The following is a 19,451-nucleotide window of genomic DNA, read 5'->3' as shown; positions in this document are numbered from 1 at the left end:
TGAACTCAGAAAGATAAAATGGGTGGTGTAAGCACAGAGGGGAGGGATCCCCCTTCTGCAGAGAGGCAAAGGGAAGAGAAAGAGAGGCTGTGGAAGTGCAGGACTGTGTTTATACAAGAGAAAAACCATGGACAGGGGGTCAGAAAAACAACGGAGAAAAATCCAATCTCTAACTGTGGGGCTTTCTCTGGACTGGGGCTGGCTGTCCAGTTTGCACACCTGGGGAGGAGGGGAGCCTGCCCCGGGCTCAGTACCTGGTTCAGAAGTGCAGTTTACAGTGGGAGAAAGCAACCCCCTCCCTTGAGTGCTGTGGGAAGAAGGTATATAACCATTCAAAGGACAAAGGACCATGCCTGTGCCCACCAGTAAGGGGCCATTTATTGGCAGGGTGGAGTGGCACTTCCCTGGAATCGGGGTGCGTGGAGCAGGGTCCTTTAGAACATCTGGGTTTGAATCCCAGATGAGCTCCAGGGAGGTGCGGGAGACTGTGGAGCCAAAGAACAAAACAAAAAACAAACAAACAAACAAACAAACAAACAAAAAATGGGCCTATTTGTGCTTGCACAGCACTGGAGGGCTGCCTGAACAGAGTTCAGGACAGAGTTCAGGATTGGGTTTGGGACACCCAATCTGGGGAGGAGAGACTGGGTGTCACCATTTTTCTCCCCATCATCAACAAAGTGGTGCTTCAGGGAATGGACAGCAGACCCACGGTGGAGGCAGGACCTGCCTACACCAAACCACTCCCTTCAGCACCTGTTAAGTGGATAGCTACCTGATGCTGACCAACCAGACAGCCCCTCCTCCAGACCAGCACTGCCACCGGTTCCAAGGCCCCAAGTGTTTTTGCATTTTCTAATTTAATTTGGGTATATATATATATATTTTTTTCTTACTTTTATCCTTTGTATTTCTTCCCTCCTCCAGTCTGGTTATTCTGGTTGTTGGTTTGTTTAAGCAGACATATTTAATCTATTCTCTTTATACCTATTCTATATCTCCTTCTTTCCTTTCCCCTCTCTCTCTCTGGATTAAGCCATATGGTTTCTCCGCCTAGTCAATTTTCTTTTCCTTTCTTTTTCCCTACCCTTGTCATTTCTCTCTTTGTATGGGATGAAGCCTCTTCCACCAACACTTCACTCCCTCCCCCATTTTTTTTTGGTTTGTTTACGCGGTTTTTTTGTTTTTAATTTTTTTTCCAGGGCTACTTCAACGAAAAAATCAAAGCACACCTGGTAGAGGGCCCAAAACATCACTACGAATAGGGAGAAAAAGCAACCAGAGTTCAAACAAGAGAGAGCACATAACACATTCCAAAAACATCTCCTGAAGGGCCAGGTCCTTGACAGTGTATGACCCCTCTTTAATATAGTAGTGCTCGCACATAACAAGCTTTTAAAACACATAAGGGACAGAAAACTAACCAAAATGATGAAACAGAAGAATTCTCCTCAAAAGAAATTCCAAGAAGAAATGACAGCTAAAGAATTGATCAAAACAGATATAAACAATATATCTGTTCAAGAATTTAGAATAATAGTCATAAGATTAATCACTGGGCTTGAAAAAAACATAGAAGACAACAGAGAATCTATTCCTGCAGAGATCAAGAAACCATGAATTAAAAAATGTTGTAAATGAGGTGCAAAACAAACTAGATGTGGTGGCAGCAAGGATTGAAGAGGCAGAGGGGGATAATAAGTGAAATAGAAGATAAAACTATGGAAAAAGGTGAAGCTGGGAAAAGAGACAAAAAAATTCTAGAGCATGAGGAGAGACTTAGAGAACTAAGTGATTCAATGAAACATAATAATATCTGTATCATAGGAGTCCCAGAAGAAGAAGGAGAGAAAGGGGTGGAAGGTGTACTTGAACAAATCATAGCTGAGAACTTCCCCAATCTGGGGAAAGAAACAGACATTGAAATCCAGGAGGCAGAGAGAACTCCCTTCAGACATAACAAGAATCGATTTTCTGCATGGCATGTCATAGTGAAACTGACAAAATACAAAGGTAAAGAGAGAATTCTGAAAGCAGCTAGGGACAAATGGGCCTTAACCTACATGGGTAGACACATAAGGGTAGTAGCAGACCTGTCTTCTGAAACTCAGCAGGCCAGAAGGGAGTGGCAGGAAATATTCAATATGCTGAATAGGAAAATATGCAGCCAAGAATCCTTTATCCATCAAGCCTGTCATTCAGAATAGAAGGAGAGATAAAGGTTTTTCCAGACAAACAAAAACTGAAGGAGTTCATCACCACTAAATCAGCCCTACAAGAGATCCTAAGGGGGACTCTGTGAGTGGAATGTTGCAAAGACCACAAAGGGACAGAGACATCACTACAAGCATGAAACCTACAGATAACACAATGAAACTAAATCCATATCTTTCAATAATAACGCTGAATGTAAATGGACTAAATGTTCCAATCAAAAGACTTAGGGTATCAGAATGGATTAAAAAACAAGACCCATCTATTTGCTGTCTACAAGAGACCCATTTTAGACCTGAGAACACCTTTACACTGAAAGTTAGGGGATGGAGAATCACCTATAATGCTACTGGAAGTCAAAAGAAAGCTGGAGTAGCCATACTTATATCAGACAAACTAGATTTTAAAGTAAAGACTGTAACAAAAGATGAAGAAGGACATTATATCATAATTATGGGGTCTATCCATCAAGAACTAAACGATAAATGATTATGCATCCAATTTGAAAGCCCCCAAATATATAAAACAATTACAAACATAAGCAATCTTATTGATAAGAACACAGTAATTTCAGGTGACTTTAATACTTCACTTACAACAATGGACAGATCATCTAGGCAGAAATATTAATAAACAATGGCCCTGAATGGACCAGATGTAGTTGACAGATATATGCAGAACTTTTCATCCAAAAGCAGCAAAATACACATTCTTCTAGAGTGCACATGGAACATTCTCCAACATAGATCACATACTGGGTCACAAAACAGCCCTCAATAAATATAAAAGAACTGAGATCATACCACGCACATTTTCAGATCACAATGCTATGAAACTTGAAATCAACCACACAAAAATACTTGGAAAACCTCCAAATGCATGGAGGTTAAAGAAGATCCTACTAAAGCATGAATGGGTCAACCAGGCAATTAAATAAGAAATTAAAAAGTATATGGAAAAATATGAAAATGAAAGCATGACAGTCCAAACCCCTTGGAATGCAGCAAAGGCAGTTCTAAGAAGAAAATACATTGCAACCCAGGCCTATCTCAAAAACAAGAAAAATCCCAAATATAAACTCTAATAGCACACCTAAAGGAACTAGAAGCAGAGCAGCAAAGGAGCCCCAAGAACAGCAGAAGAAGAGAAATAATAAGGATTAGAGCAAAAATAAACAATATAGAATCCTCCCCACCAAAAAAACACAAAAAACAAACAAACAAAAACAGTAGTACAGATCATTGAAACTAAGAGCTGTTTTTTAAAAAAAAATCAACAAAATTGATAAACACCTGGCCAGACTTCTCAAAAAGAAAAGAAAGAGTACCCAAATAGATAAATCACAAATGAAAATGGATTTATTACAACCAATCCCTCAGAAATACAAGCAATTATCAGGGAATGCTGTGAAAAATTATATGCAAACAAACTGGACAACCTGGAAGAAATGGACAAATTCCTGGACACCCACACACTACCAAAACTCAAACGGGAAGAAGTAGAAAGTTTGAACAAACCCATAACTAGTGAAGAAATTGAATCAGTTGTCAAAAAATCTCCCAACAAATAAGAGTCCTGGGCCAGATGGCTTCCCAGGGAAGTTCTACCAGACATTTATAACAGAGTTAATACCTACCCTTCTCAAGCTTCTCTTCCAAAAAATAGAAACAGAAGGAAAGCTACCGGACTCATTCTATGAATCCAGCATTGCCTTGATTCCCAAACTAGACAGAGACCCCACAAAAAAGAGAATTACAGGCCAATATCCCTGATGAACATGGATGCAAAACTTTTCAACAAGATACTAGCATATTCACCATGATCAAGTGGGATTCATTCCTGGGCTGCAGGGCTAGTTCAATATTTGCAAATCAATCAATGTAATACATCATATTAATAAAAGAAAGGATAAGAACCATATCCTGTCAATAGATGCAAAAAAAAAAAAGCATTTGATAAAATACAGCTTCCTTAATAAAAACCCTCAAGAAAGTCAGGATAAAGGAACATACCTAAACATCATAAAAACCATTTATGAAAAGCTCACAGCTAATATCATCCTTCATGGGAAAAACTGAGAGCTTTCCCCTGAGATCAGGAATACTGTAGGGATGTCCACTCTCACCACTATTGTTTAACATAGTGTTGGAAGTCCTAGCATCAGCAATCTGACAACAAAATGAAATAACAGGAATCCAAATTGGCAAAGAATAAGTCAAATTTTCACTTTTTGCAGACGACATGATACTCTGCATGGAAAACCCAAAGACTCCACCAAAAAGCTGGTAGAACCGATACATGAATTCAGCAAATTTGCAGGATACAAAATCAATGTACAGAAATTGGTTGCCTTTCTATACACCAATAATGAAGCAACAGAAAGAGAAATAAAGAAACTGATCCCATTCACAATTGCACCAAGAACCATAAAATACCTACGAATAAAGCTAACCAAAGATGTAAAAGATCTGTATGCTGAAAACTATAGAAAACTTATGAAGGAAATTGAAGAAGACACAAAGAAATGAAAAAACATTCCATTCTCATGGATTGGAAGAGTAAATATTGTTAAAATGTCAATACTACCCAAAGCAGTCTACACATTCAGTGCAATCCAAATCACAATTGCACTAGCATTCTTCTTAAGGCTGAAAAAACAATTCTAAAATTTGTATGGAACCACAAAAGACCCCGAATAGCCAAACTGATGTTGAAAAAGAAAACCAAAGTGGCAGGTATCACGATCCCAGACTTTAGCCTCTACTACAAAGCTGTAGTCATCAAGACAGTGTGGTATTGGCACAAAAGCAGACACAAAGACCAGAGAATCCAGAATTGGACCCACAAATGTATAGCCAACTAATCTTTAACAAAGCAGGAAAGAGTATCCAATGCAAAAAACACAGCCTCTTTAACAAATGGTGCTGGGAGAACTGGACAGCAACATGCAGAAGAATGAAACTAGACCACTTTCTTACACCATACACAAAAATAAACTCAAAATGGATGAAAGACCTAAAGGTGAGACAGGAAACCATAAAAACCCTAGGGGAGAAAACAGGCAACAACCTCTTTGACCTCAACCGCAGCGATTTCTTGCTCGACACATCTCCAAAGGCAAGGGAATTAAAAGCAAAAATGAACTATTGGGACCTGATCAAAATAAAAAGCTTCTGCATTGCAAAGTAAACAATCAATAATACTAAAAAGTAACCAACAGAATGGGAAAAGATATTTGCAGGTGACATATCAGATAAAGGGTTAGTATGCAAAATTTTCAACACCTGAAAAACAAATAATCTAGTGAAGAAATGGGCAGAAGACATGAATAGACACTTTTCCAAAGAAGACATCCAGATGGCCAATAGACACATGAAAAGATGCTCAGCGTCGCTCCTCATCAGGGAAATACAAATCAAAACCACACTGAGATACCAGTCAGAGTGGCCAAAATGAACCAATCAGGAAACAACAGATGCTGGCAAGGATGTGGAAAAATGGGAACCCTCTTGCACTGCTGGTGGGAATGCAAACTGGTGCAGCCACTCTGGAGAAGTGTGGGGATTCCTCAAAAAATTAAAAATAGGACTATCCTACGATCCAGCAATAGCACTACTTGGAATTTATCCAAAGGATAGAGAAGTGCTGATTCATAGGGGCACATTAACTCCAATGTTTATGGCAGCACTTTCAGCAATAGCCAAATTATGGAAAGAGCCTAAATGTCCATCAACTGATGAATAGATAAAGAAGATGTGGCTTATATATACAATGGAATACTACTTGGCAATGAGAAAGAATGAAATCCTGCCATTTGCAGCAAGGTGGATGGAACTGGAGGACATTATGCTAAGTGAAGTAAGTCAGTCAGTCAGAGAGACAAATATCATGTTTTCACTCATATGGAACTCGTGAAACTTAACAGAAGACCATGGGGGAAGGAAGGGGAAAAAATAGTTACAAACAGGGAGTGAGGCAAACCATATGATACTCTTAAATACAAAGAACAAACTGAAGGTTGATGGGAGAGGTAGGGGAGAGGGGAAAATGGGTTGTGGGCATTGAGGAGGGTACTTGTTGGGATGAGCTCTGGGTGTTGTATGCAAGCAATGTATCATGGGAATCTACCCACAAAACCTAGAGCACACTGTACACACTGTATGTTAGTCAATAAAGCATATTAAAAATAAATAAAGAAAAAATAAGAAAACGAGAAAAATATATAAAAATAAATTAAATATAAATAAAATAAAAATATAAATAAAAAACAAATAAAAATAAAGAAATAAATCAACAAACATTAAAAAATGAAATAAAAAATAAAAATAAAAAATAATTGGCTGGGGGCACCTGGGTGGCTGCTTGAGCATCAACTTCAGTTCACATCAGGATCTCAAGGTTCATGAGTTGGAGCCCCTCATTGGATTTGCTGCTGTCAAGTGTGGAGCCTGCTTCAGATTCTCTATCTCCCTCTTTCTCTGCCCCTCCCCAGCTCATGCTCTCTCTCTCTCAAAAAAAGAAATAAACCTTTTTTTAAAAAAAACTAATTGGGATAATGGGGGCTTCAAACAATCCCAGATCCAGAGCACAACATGTTGTTTTTCAACTTTTGTCTATTTATTAGCAAGAAAACTGTTGACATCCAGTGTCATAATCGATGCCCTCTAACCTGTGTACTTTTGAGGACAGTGACCCTCAACAGCTCTGCCTTGAGAAGTGAAACAAAATTATTTATGAACTATACTACACATAGTGTTACAAATGACAGTAAAGTGCACACAATCAGTTTTTAAAAATATGAATTAGAGAAGATTAAAAATTATCTAATCTTTTATTCATTCATGTAAAAACATTTTTTAAAAAGGGAAGTACAAAGAGTGTGCAACAATGGAAGATATGCCTGGAAAGTTCTGCTTTGGTGATAGTACATCTCAGAAAAACACTCATCTAGGACATGGCCAGTTTTCAGGTGAGAACGTGAATGAATGGATTTCAATCAGAATAAAATGGTTGATATGTGTTTGTGACACAAAGTTTTCATTTAAATTAAGAACAAGAATGCATGCTGAGGATCACAATGGATGGACCATATTATAGAGTTTCTGATATTTTTCCTCCAGATCTACTTCCTACTCTTTCCCTGGGTCTGACTTAGAGATTGACTATTATAGACTGGATGTTTGTGTCTCCCCAACAATTCGTATGTTGAAATCCTAGCCACTAATATGATGGTACTAGGAAGTGAGACCTTTGGGTGGTGATTATGTTTTGAGAGTGGAGGCCTTGTGAGTGGAATCAGTGTCCTTATAAAGGAGACTGCAAAGTGCTCCCTCACCCCTTCTGCCATGACACAGCATGAAGACAGCCATCTATGAACCAGGAAATGGCTCATACCAGACATCAAATCTGCTGGTGCCTTGATCTTGGATTTCCCAGCCTCCAGAACTGTGAGAAGTCAGTTTCTAGGTTTATGTGCCACACAGTCCATGGTATTTTGTAGTGGCAACATGAACAAACTAGACAATGCCCTTATAAAATAGGCTGTAGAGAGCTCTCTTATTCCTTCCACCATGTGAGAATGCAGCGTGAAGACAGCCATCTATGAAACAGGAAGCAGCTCTCACCATACGTCAAATCTGCTAGTGCCTTGATCTTGGACTTCTCAGCCTCCAGACTATGAGAAATAAATTTCTGTTGTTTATAACCCCCCCACCCCCCCAAAAAAACCTAATTGGCTAAAGAAAAGTCCAACTGGTTGGGACACCTGGGTGGCTCAGTCAGTTAAGCATCAGCTTCAGCTCAGGTCATGATCTCACAGTTTGTGAGTTCGAGCCCCGTGTCAGGCTCTGTGCTGACAGCTTAGAGCCTGGAGCCTGCTTCAGATTCTGCATCCCCCTCTCTCCCTGACCCTCCCCCATTCACACTCTGTCTCTCTCTCAAGAATAAACATTAAAAAAAATTTTTTTTAAATAAAAGTCAATCTGGTTAAGGGATATAAGGAACATTAAGAAGTCTCATTGAATGATAAAAGTTATATTGATTATACAATATAATAGTTTATCTTTTCCTATTTTAAAAGTGTTAAGAAAAAGTCTTGGAAGGCAGAAAATCAGTAAAGAGTCAAATTCTCCCTGCATGAGAATTTTACCTTCAGTTAGTTGTCTAGCTCTGAAAATAAATAAAAGAGGTATGTATCAACTATGTTATTAAGCAACATTTACCAAGGTTAAAATGAACATTGGTAAATTGAATCTGGACTTGGAGAGCTATAAATACCTCATGAGAAGCCATATGCTCTGGATTTCCTTAGTGTGGGACTCATAACTGGACAACTTCCTTGTGAGAATCCTGGAAGATATGGATTTGCATCAAACTTCCAAGGATCATGAGTCTTTTAAACCAGAGAAGCTTCTACATTTCACCCATTAATGTTAATTTCCATTTCCTTGAAACTGAGCTTTTACTTGGAGAATCAGAGAAAATAGCACCAAAGTGACTGTTTAAACTACTGTAGGGACTCCTGCAAAACTTACTTCCACAAAACAACACATGGCAAGCTCTGGTGCCTGTCTCAGAGCCTCTAAATATACCTAAATGTAGTCTATGATAGTTTTGTAAGACCAAATGCTTAGTTGAACCTAAAAAAAAAAGTTGGGAGGTGACATTAGTATGATGATGGACTTGGAGATTCCAATAATTGTGTCTTTCAGAAAAAGGACAGATGACCACTAAAAAAATAGTTCTGAAAGCTCTGGACTACAATGCAGTAGTAGCAGGAAACCCTGTGGAGCACAAAAACTGAGGATGGCTGATAGAAAAGAATAGGAAAGATTGTACTTGCATCATCCTATTCACAAGTCCAAAGCAGCTCAGCACCAAGCAGGATCCCCTTAGAGGAATTCACTTCATGGGGAAAAGGGAAATAGAGGGAGTCCAGAAATCTCCATCATTGCTTGGAACATCTCCAGCCTTGCTACCAAGAACCCCACAGACTTTACCAACACTGAACACAGTTGTTGTAGCTGCCCAGGGTTCCTGTTGCTGCATCTCCTCCCTAGGGCTAGAGCTGCTGCCGTGCTGTGCCCCATCCCTTGTGTTCTGAGTCAGGGCTTTGGCCCACCATTACCAGTGCTGCACTGTCACTGCTCTGTGCCCCACCCGCTAGGGTCTAAGTTGTGGACGTTGCTACACTATTGCTACTCTACACTCTGCTCCCTAAGGCCTGAGTGATGATTATGACCTTCCACTATGAGGGCTGCACTGCCTCTGCATCCTGCCCCCTAAGCCCAGGCCATGACTGCACCTTTCATCCCTGGGCCCATGCTCTGCTGCATTCTACCTCCCTTCCCCTGGGGCCCAAGTCATTACAGCAAGCCCCAGATACTCGGAGATCATTTCCATGAATAATCTGCACATGCCTCTGCCTCAAACACCCATACCATCACAACAGCAAGTGTAACTGTATCCCATGCCTTAGGTAACATAGTAGTATGCACGTTCCTGAGCACAAGACCCCAGCTTGACTGCTGCTCTGGGTGCCATTGTTCTAGACCCAATTCCAGGAGGATATTCTGGGCTAGAATCTCCTCCTATGGACAAAAAGAAGAGAACGCCAGCAGCTTTGCCACCAAGTATCACAGCATCCCTAGTTGCCACCGCCACTGAAGACACCCACAGCTTTGGTCACTGAAAACCTTCAGTCTTCACTGACATGACTAATGGTAATGGAGCTGCATAAATACTATACCACTCTACTTTTCCCAGAATCAGGTATACTGCACTCACCAACAACTGCCTTACAACCGCCTGCCAGTGAAAGTATTTCCCCACTGAAGAGGTGATTTCTCCCACAAATGTACAGACATCAACACAAGGCCACTAGAAACTTGAAAAAGTAAAGAAATATGATACCACCAAAGCAACAAAATAATTACCAGTAACTGACCCAAAAGAAATGGAGGTCTACAAGTTACCTGACAAGGAATTCAAAATAATTATTTTCATAAAGGTCAGGGATTTTCAAGTGAACACAAATAGCTCAAAAAACTTATGAAATCAATACATGGATAAAATGAGAAGTTTAGCAAAGAGATAGAAATAATTTTTCAAAGAACCAAAGAAATATACTGGAGCTAAAGAATACAATGAATGCAATGAAAAATGTATTAGAGAGCTTTTGTAATATACTTGATTCAAACAGAAGAATCTGTGAACTTGAAGATGGACCTCTTTAGTATCTAGTCAAAGAAAAAAGAATAAAAAGAAAGAAGAAAGCATATGGGATTGTGAGACACCATCATAAGAACAAATATACTCATTATGGGGATCCTAGGAAACAGAGAGAAAAGGGGGCAGAAGAGTTAACTCACAAACTACCAAAACTGAAACAGGAAGAAATAAAAAATTTGAACAGACCCATAACCAGCAAAGAAATTGAATCAGTAATCAAAACTCGCCCAGCAAACTAGAGTCGTGGGTTAGATGGCTTCTCAAGGGAATTCTACCAGACATTTAAAGAAGAGTTAATATCTATTCTTCTCAAACTTTTCCAATAGAAGGAAAACTTTCAAATTCATTCTATGAGGCCTATGTATCACCCTGATACAAAAATCAGATAAAGACACTACAAAAAAAACCAAGAACTACAATATCTCTGATGAATGTAAGTGCAAAAATCATCAACAAAATACTACCAAACAGAATCCAGCAATACATGTAAAAAGCCATTCACCATTTTCAAGTGGGATTTATTCTTGGGTTGCAAGCATGGTAAAATATTCTCAAATCAATCAGTGTGATACATCACATCAATAAGAGAAAGGATAAAAACCATATGATCGTTTCAATAGACACAGAAAAAGCACTTGATATAGTACAACATCCATTCTTGATAAAAGCCCTCAACAAACTAGGTTTGGAGGGAACACACCTCAACATACCATAGGTCATATATGAGAAACAGCTAATATAAGCCTCAATGGGGAAAAACTAGGAAACTTTCCCCTGCAGTCAAGAAGAAGACAAGGGTGCCCTCTCTCAGCATTACTATTTAACATAATACTGGAAATTTTAGACTCAGGAATCAGACAACAAAAAGAAATAATGAGCATACAAATCAGCAAGAAAGAAGTCAAACTTCTACTGTTTGCAGATGACATGATACTGTATGTAGAAAACCCGAAAGACTACATGAAAAAATTGCTAGAAGTAATACATGAATTAAGTAGTCACAGGATATAAAATCAATGTGTAGAACTCTTGCATTTCTATACACCAATAACGAAGCAGCAGAAAAAAAAATAAAGGAATCAATCCCATTTACAATTGCACCAAAACCAGCAAGAAACCTAGGGATAAACCTAACTAAAGAGGTAAAAAGATCTGTACTTTGAAAACTATAGAACACTTATGAAAGATAATGAAGAGGACACAAAGAAATGGAAAAGCATTCTATGCTCATAGATTGGAAGAACAAACATTGTTCAAATATCTATAGTACCCAAAGAAATCTACACATTTCATGCAATAGCAATTAAAATAACACCAGAATTCTTCACAGAGTTAGATCAAAGAATCCTAAAATTTGTATGGAACCACAAAAGACCCCAAACAGGCAAAGCAATCCTGAAAAAAAAATAAAACTGGAGGCATCACAATTCCAAATTTCAAGCTATATTACAAAGCTGTAGTCATCAAAATAGTTTGGTACTGACACAAAAACAGATACATAGATCAATGGAACAGAATAGAAAACCCAGAAATGGACCCACAACTATGTGGTCAACTCACCTTCGATGAAACAGGAAAGAATATGTAATGGAAAAAAGACAGTCTGTTCAACAAATGTTGTTGTGAAAACTGGACTGCAATATGGAGAAGAATGAAACTGGACTACTTTCTTATACCATACACAAAATTAATTCAAAATCAATGAAAGACCTAAAGGTGGGAAACCAACAAAATCCTGGAGGAGATCACTAGCAGTAACCTCTTTGACCTCAGTCAGGGCAACTTCTTACTAGACATTTCTCTGGAGGCAAGGGAAACAAAAGCAAACATGAACTTTGGGACTTGATCAAGATAAGATCTTCTGCACAGCAAAGGAAACAATCAACAAAACTAAAAGGTAACCTTAAAAATGGGAGAAGAGGGGCGCCTGGGTGGCGCAGTCGGTTAAGCGTCCGACTTCAGCCAGGTCACGATCTCGCGATCCGTGAGTTCGAGCCCCACGTCAGGCTCTGGGCTGATGGCTCAGAGCCTGGAGCCTGTTTCCGATTCTGTGTCTCCCTCTCTCTCTGCCCCTCCCCCGTTCATGCTCTGTCTCTCTCTGTCCCAAAAATAAATAAACGTTGAAAAAAAAATTTAAAAAAAAATGGGAGAAGATATTTGCAAATGACATATCAGATAACGGGTTAGTATCCACAATATGTAAAGAACTTATCAAGCTTAACATATAAAAAACAAACAACCTATTAAGAAATGGCAGAAGACATGAAGAGAGGGGTGCCTGGGTGGTGCAGTTGGTTAAGTGTCTGACTCTTGATCTCTGCTCAGGTCATGATCTCATGGTTTGTGAGTTCAAGCCCTGCATTGGGATCTGTGCTAATGGTACGGAGCCTGACTGGGATTCTGTCTCTCCTTCTGTCTGCCCCTTGCCCGCTTGCGTTTTCTCTGTCTCTTTCTCTCAAATAAGCAAAAAACTTTATATATATAAAAAGATATGAATAGACACTTTTCCAAAGAAGATGGTTAACAGATGTATGGAAAGATGCTTGACATCATTCATCATTAGGGAAATACAAATCAAAACCACGATGAGATACCACCTCACACCTATCAGAATGGTTAAAATTAACAACACAAGAAACGGGGGAGAAAGGGGAGTCCTCTTGCACTGCTGCTGCCAGTGCAAACTAGTGCAGCCACTCTGGAAAACAATATGGAGGGTTCTCAAAAAACTAAAAATAGAACTACTCTACAATCCAGCAATTGCAGTATTAGATATTCAACCAAAGGATACAAAAATACATATTTGAAGGGACGCATGCATCCCAATGTTTATAGCAGCATTATCAACAATAACCAAACTCTGGAGAGAGCCTGAATGTCCATCAACTGATGAATGAATAAAGGAGATGTGGTGTGGTGTGGTGTGTGTGTGTGTGTGTGTGTGTGTGTGTGTGTGTGTGTGTGTGTGTGTGATGGAGTATTAGTCATCAAAAAGAATGAAATCTTGCCATTTTCAATGATATGGATGGAGCTAGAATATATCATGCTAAATGAAACAAGTCAATCATAAAGAAAATATCATATGATTTCACTCATATGTGGAATTTAAGAAACAAACAAACATATGGGAGTGTGGGGGAAAGAGAAGAAAGGGACACAAGACACAAGAGACTCAATGATAGAGAAAAACTGAAAGTTGATAGAGGGAGGTGAGTAGGATGGACTAGATTGGTTATGGGTATTAATGAGGGCACTTGTGGTGAGCACTGGGTGTTGTGTGTAAGTGATGAATCACTGAATTCTATTTCTGAAACCAATGCTGCACTGTGTATTAACTAACTAAAAGTTTAAAAAAATTAATGGCTTAAAACTTCCCAAATCTGGGAAGATACATTGACATTCAAGTACATAAATTTCAAAGATCCTCAGACATACTCAAGATACATTATAATCAACGATAAAGTGAGAATTTGGAAAGCAGCAAGAGAAAAAATTCATCACTTACAAGAGAACCCCCATAAGGCTATCAGCAGATTTTGCAGCAGAAATCTTGTAGGCCAGGAAACATTGGGATGATATATTCAAAGTGTTGGGGAAAAAAGCCATCCAAGAATACTTCAGCTAACAAGGTTGTCCCTCAGAAATAAAAAAGAGATAGAGTTTCTTAGCAAAATGAAAGCTAAGGGAGTTTATTACCACCAAGAAAACTTGCCCAAAATTAGTAGAAGGAAAGAGATAAAGGTTAGAATAGAAATAAAGAAAATAGATTACAAAGAAAATAGAAGAGATCAACAAAATCGAGTTGGTTTTCTGACAAGATAACAAAACTGACAATCCTTTAGCTATGCTAAGGGAAAAAGAGAAATGACTCAAATAAAATTATAAAAAAAAAAAAAGACACAACTGATACGATAGCAATCCAAAGGATCTTAAGGGATACTGTGAACAAGTATATGCCAACAAATTAGATAACCTAGAAGAAATAGATAAATTCATAAAAATATACAACTTACCAAGGTTGAATAATGAAAATATAGAAAATCTGAACAGACCAATAAGAAGTTAAGTATTTTAAATCAGTAATCAAAAATCTCCCAATAAGGAAAAAATCCAGGACCAGATGCCCTCAGTGGTGAATTCTATAAAATATTTAAGAACGAATTAATGCCAACACTTCTGAAATTTTTCCAAAACTTGGAAGAGGATGGAACACTTCTAAATTCATTTTATGAGGCAAACATTACCTGATACCAAAGCTAGATAATTACAGAAGAAAATAAATTTACAGGCCAATATTTTTGGTGAACTTTGATATAAAAATCCTTAACATATTTGGGCTCTTTCCATAGTTTCGCTATTGTTAGTAATGCTACTATAAACATCAGGGTACATGTACCCCTTTGAATCTGTCAGATTTTTGTGTCCTTCAGGTAAATACCTAGTAGTACAATTTCTGGATCATAGGGTAGTTTATTTTTAACTATTTAAGGGAATTCCACACCATGTGGATGTAGCCAGAGTGTATTATTCTAAGCAAAGTAAGTCAGGCAGAGAAAGACAAATACCATATAGTTTCACTCATACGTGGAATTTAAGAAACAAAACAGATGAACATATAGGAAAGGGGGAGAGGGGGTAAAGGGACAGATGGAAACAAACTACAGGAGACTCTTTATGATAGAGAACAAACTCAGGGTTGATGAAAGGAGGTGGGTGGAAGATGGGTTAAATGCGTGATGGGTATTAAGGAGGGCACTTGTTCAGTTGCATACTGAGTATTATATGTAAGTGATGAATCACTAAATTCTACTGAAAACAATATTATATGTTAACTAGCTAGAATTTAAATAAAATTTTGAAAAATATCCTTAACACAATACTAGCAAACCAAATTCAAATGTGCATGAAAGGGATCCTACGTTAAAATAAAGTGGGATTTCTCCCTGGAATGCAAGGATGATTCAATAGAAGCAAATCAATCAAAGTGATATACTACACTAACAGAATGAAGTATAAAAATATATGATCATTTCAGTAGATACAGAAAAATCATTTTATGAAATTTAACATATACTTTCATGATAAATGTTTTCAATGGATTATGGATAGAAGGAATGTACCTCAACATGATAAAGGCCATATAAGAAAAACCCACAGTGAATATAAATCTCAACTGTAAAGCTAATAACTTTTCCTCTAAGATTAGGAACAAGGCAAGGATTCCCATTCTCACCATTTATTTTCAACATAGTACTGGAAGTTCTAGCCAGAATAATAAGGCAAGAAAAGGAAATAAAAGCCATCCAAGTCAGACAGCAAGAAGCAAACCTGTTTCTATTTGCAAATGACATGACCTTATGTATGGCAAATCCTAAAGACCCCACCCAAAAGACTATTAGAACTAATCAACAAATTTAGTAAGGTTACAGGATACAAAGTCAACATATAAAATCAGTTATATTTCTATACACTAACAACGAACTAACTGAAAGGCAAATTAAGAAAGCAATGCCATTTACAGTAGCATCAAAAACAACAAAATACTTAAGAATAAATTCAGTCAAGGAGGTGAAAGATCTCTACACTGAAAACTGCAGAACATTGTGGAAAGAAATTGAAGACCATATTAATCCCCTTTAGTGTTCCAGATATCCTTGATTCTGACCAAGGGACTCCTTTTACTTTCCATGATCTCCAGACCTGGGCATTAGAACAGGGTATTAAAACATCTTATTGGACTTTTATTTGTTACTAAAATTGCCATCTGGGAAATGAACCTCTTGCAGGCTTTACTCCTCCAAGCCCCCATTGTCCTCAACTCTGCACTCAGGGGGATCCATACCGCTCACACTAATTTTATACAAGTTGCCCCTGCTTGTTGTCAAAGCCAATCTGGCTTATTTCATTGTGTGGGACACTTATGTCCTAATAACTCCTGTCAAAGTTTCCTCATTTAAATGTAAGGAATTTTAGTTTTCTTCTAACCCCTTTGGCTTCAAAGCCCAATCAGGAATAGATTTTTAAATATGATCCTTTAACCACTGAAAGCCCATTAGGATGCCCTAAATATTTAATTCAGACACAGGAGTACCTACACAAGCTAATGCCAAAGACTGAGACCTTGCTGCTGGTACTCAGGATATAAAGGATGGCTCCTTACCTCCCATTCCACTGACTCTTCATAAAAAGTGGAAATTATAGACCAAGAGTTGATCCATGGAGTTAGCTTCACCTCAGACAACTGCCTCTGCTCTGTATTTGGATTCTGTTTTGGACACTTCCCCTTTAAACAGCTCCCACACTCAGTACCCATGCTCCTGCTACACACAGCTAGTCCCAGTGAACTGCAACATTGTATTGCTCCCTATGAATATGAACTCTTCAAGTCCCTATTTTCCGAGATTGCTAATTGTTTAACCCTGGATCCTGCTTTGCTGAAACCTGCCTGTTAAACTGAGTTCAAATCCCATGATTGTAGAGCAGCTCGAGAATGCATTAAGGCTCTAGATTACAAAGTATTGTAAATTAAATACCACCCTGTAGGGAATATTTCCTAGTACACTTCTCTGCTGTGCCTAACCACTCATCCCCCAGATTCGCCACTCCTATGTGTCCTTCTAAAGATTTCGCATGATTTCTGTCCTTCCAACACTGACCATGGCAGGAATATCACACAGCCCAGCACTCATATAGCTGGCACACAAGAGCATACATTCACACATACCACTCCCATGAACACCTGCACTTCCTGTGTCCTCTCTCTTATATCACAACAACCATCAAACTTCCCTGGTGACAGACCAGGACCTCTGACTCATACGAATGGGCCACCGAAGTTTCAGCTATGACTCTAGCTCTTTGAAACTGTTGGGCCTCCCAACAAGTCCCACTAGACATGGGGCCCCACCTCAAAATCCTCCCTGACAACTCCGTGCTAGACCAAGTTCTATCGTGGCTTCAGAGGAAAGCCCCATTTGCTTAAATATACCACTTACCTTCATTCTTAACTGTACTCACATGGGACAGCTACAGATTATACTCAAGTCATTCTCACAGGCTTAGAGCTTACACGCAGAAATCAACTGCACTTGGCCAATTCCCCATGCTGAGGATTTTACTCTCTTATCCTCATGGTATATGACAGTCTAAATAATGGTACATTCAAGTTCTACTGTAGCTCAAACTCACAGGCACAGCAACTTATGTATTTTTTTCTTTGCCAACTCCTTGTTTTTCCTAATGAAACCATATCCCAGAGTGAAGTGGTTACATGGGGGATTCCCATAGTTCTTTATCCACTGATTATTTCCCTATTCTGTCAACCCAAGGACACCAGGCAAAATGCACAATATTTATTCCTGTCTTAATAGGACTTACCATAGCTACAGGAATTGCGAGAGTTGGAGATTGTCAAATGCAATCAAATCATAACTGTCAAACAGAAACTTTCAGTGGACCTTCCAGGTCATATGCAAAGGCTGACCAAAACATTGTCCTTTATACAACTCGTCCGTGAATCTCTAGACCAAATGGTAATGGATGACAGACTGGCTATTGTCTATTTACTAGCCAGGGAAGGAGGAGTTTGTGCCATCCAGGATACCTCCTTCTGCATGCACATGAATAACTCTGGACAAGTATAGGCCAAGCTATGAGGAATGGCCAAGAGGTAAAAGTCTTTTATAATGTAAAGGCTTTTATATTATAAAATATAATATAACTATATTATTATATAATTATGATTACAATATATAATTATATAATATATATGTGTGTGTGTATATATATATACACACACACATATATATAATACAGATACATAATATAATACAGATATATAATACAGATTTCCTTAATCCAGAGGTGCCTGGCTTTTCCTGCAAAATTGGGTGCCCCATGGTGAAGTGAGTATAAAACCTTCATAATATGCCTAGTAAGGGTCTTTCTAGTTGTCACCTTTATCAAAATCTGCCTTCAGAGGCTAAGTCAAGTGTTCCGTTCACTTTTAACATCACCAAAGCCCAGATGGCAAGTATTAGCCATCCGAATTAGTGTTGCTAATGATATTGAGGTGGCACAGAGTCAATTGGATTGCAAATTTTAACCTTTATATTTTCCTACTGCCACAACATCCCAACAAACAGGCTATGAGCCTCTTGCCCAGGAGGCACAGAGGAGAAGGTCAGGTAAAGACAGAAGCAAAGATTGAAGTTGTGCTAACACAAGCCAAGAAATTTTTTTTTTCCCAATGTTTATTTATTTTGACAGAGAGAGCATGTGTGCACAAGTTGGGGAGGGGCAGAGAGAGAGAGGGAGAGAGAATCCCAAGCAGGCTCCATGCTGTCAGCACAGAGTCTGACACGGCTTAATCTTGTGAACCATGAAATTGTGACCTGAGCCAAAATCAAGAGTCGGATACTCAACCAACTGAGACATCCAGGTCCCCCAAGCTAAGGAATTTCTGAAGCCCCTAAAAGCTAGAAGAGGCAAAGAAATATTCTCCCCTACAATCTTTGGAAGCAATGGGCCTGAAAATCAGGAAAGAGCTTAATTTAGGACTTTTAGCCCCCAGAACTGTGAGGGAATAATTTTTCTTGTTTTAAGAGACCAAGTTTATGACAATTTATATATATATATATGTATGTATATACACACACACACACACAATATTTACTTATTTATTTTTGAGAGAGAGAGAGAGAGAGAGAGATCCAGGCAGGGATGGGCAGAGAATGGGAGAAAGAATCCCAAGTTCACTGTGTGCTATCAGCACAGAGCCCACTGCCAGGCTTGAATTCATGAACCTTGAGATTATGACCTGAGCCAAAACCAAAAGTTGAATGTAACCAACTGAGCCACCCAAGTGCCCCATGGCAATTTCTTATAGCAGCCACAGGAAATAGATACAGTTACTAAGAGAGTTGGGCTAATATTACCACTATGATTGTAGATTTTGGGGGTATTTTCTTTATAGTTGTCAGTCTGTGCTTTATACAATTCAAACTTAT

This window comes from Puma concolor, chromosome C1 (genome assembly GCF_028749965.1).
Source record: "Puma concolor isolate L17-30 chromosome C1, mPumCon1.1.hap2, whole genome shotgun sequence".
In the NCBI taxonomy this organism is placed as follows: domain Eukaryota; kingdom Metazoa; phylum Chordata; class Mammalia; order Carnivora; family Felidae; genus Puma; species Puma concolor.
Note: the sequence above shows the minus strand (reverse complement) of the source record.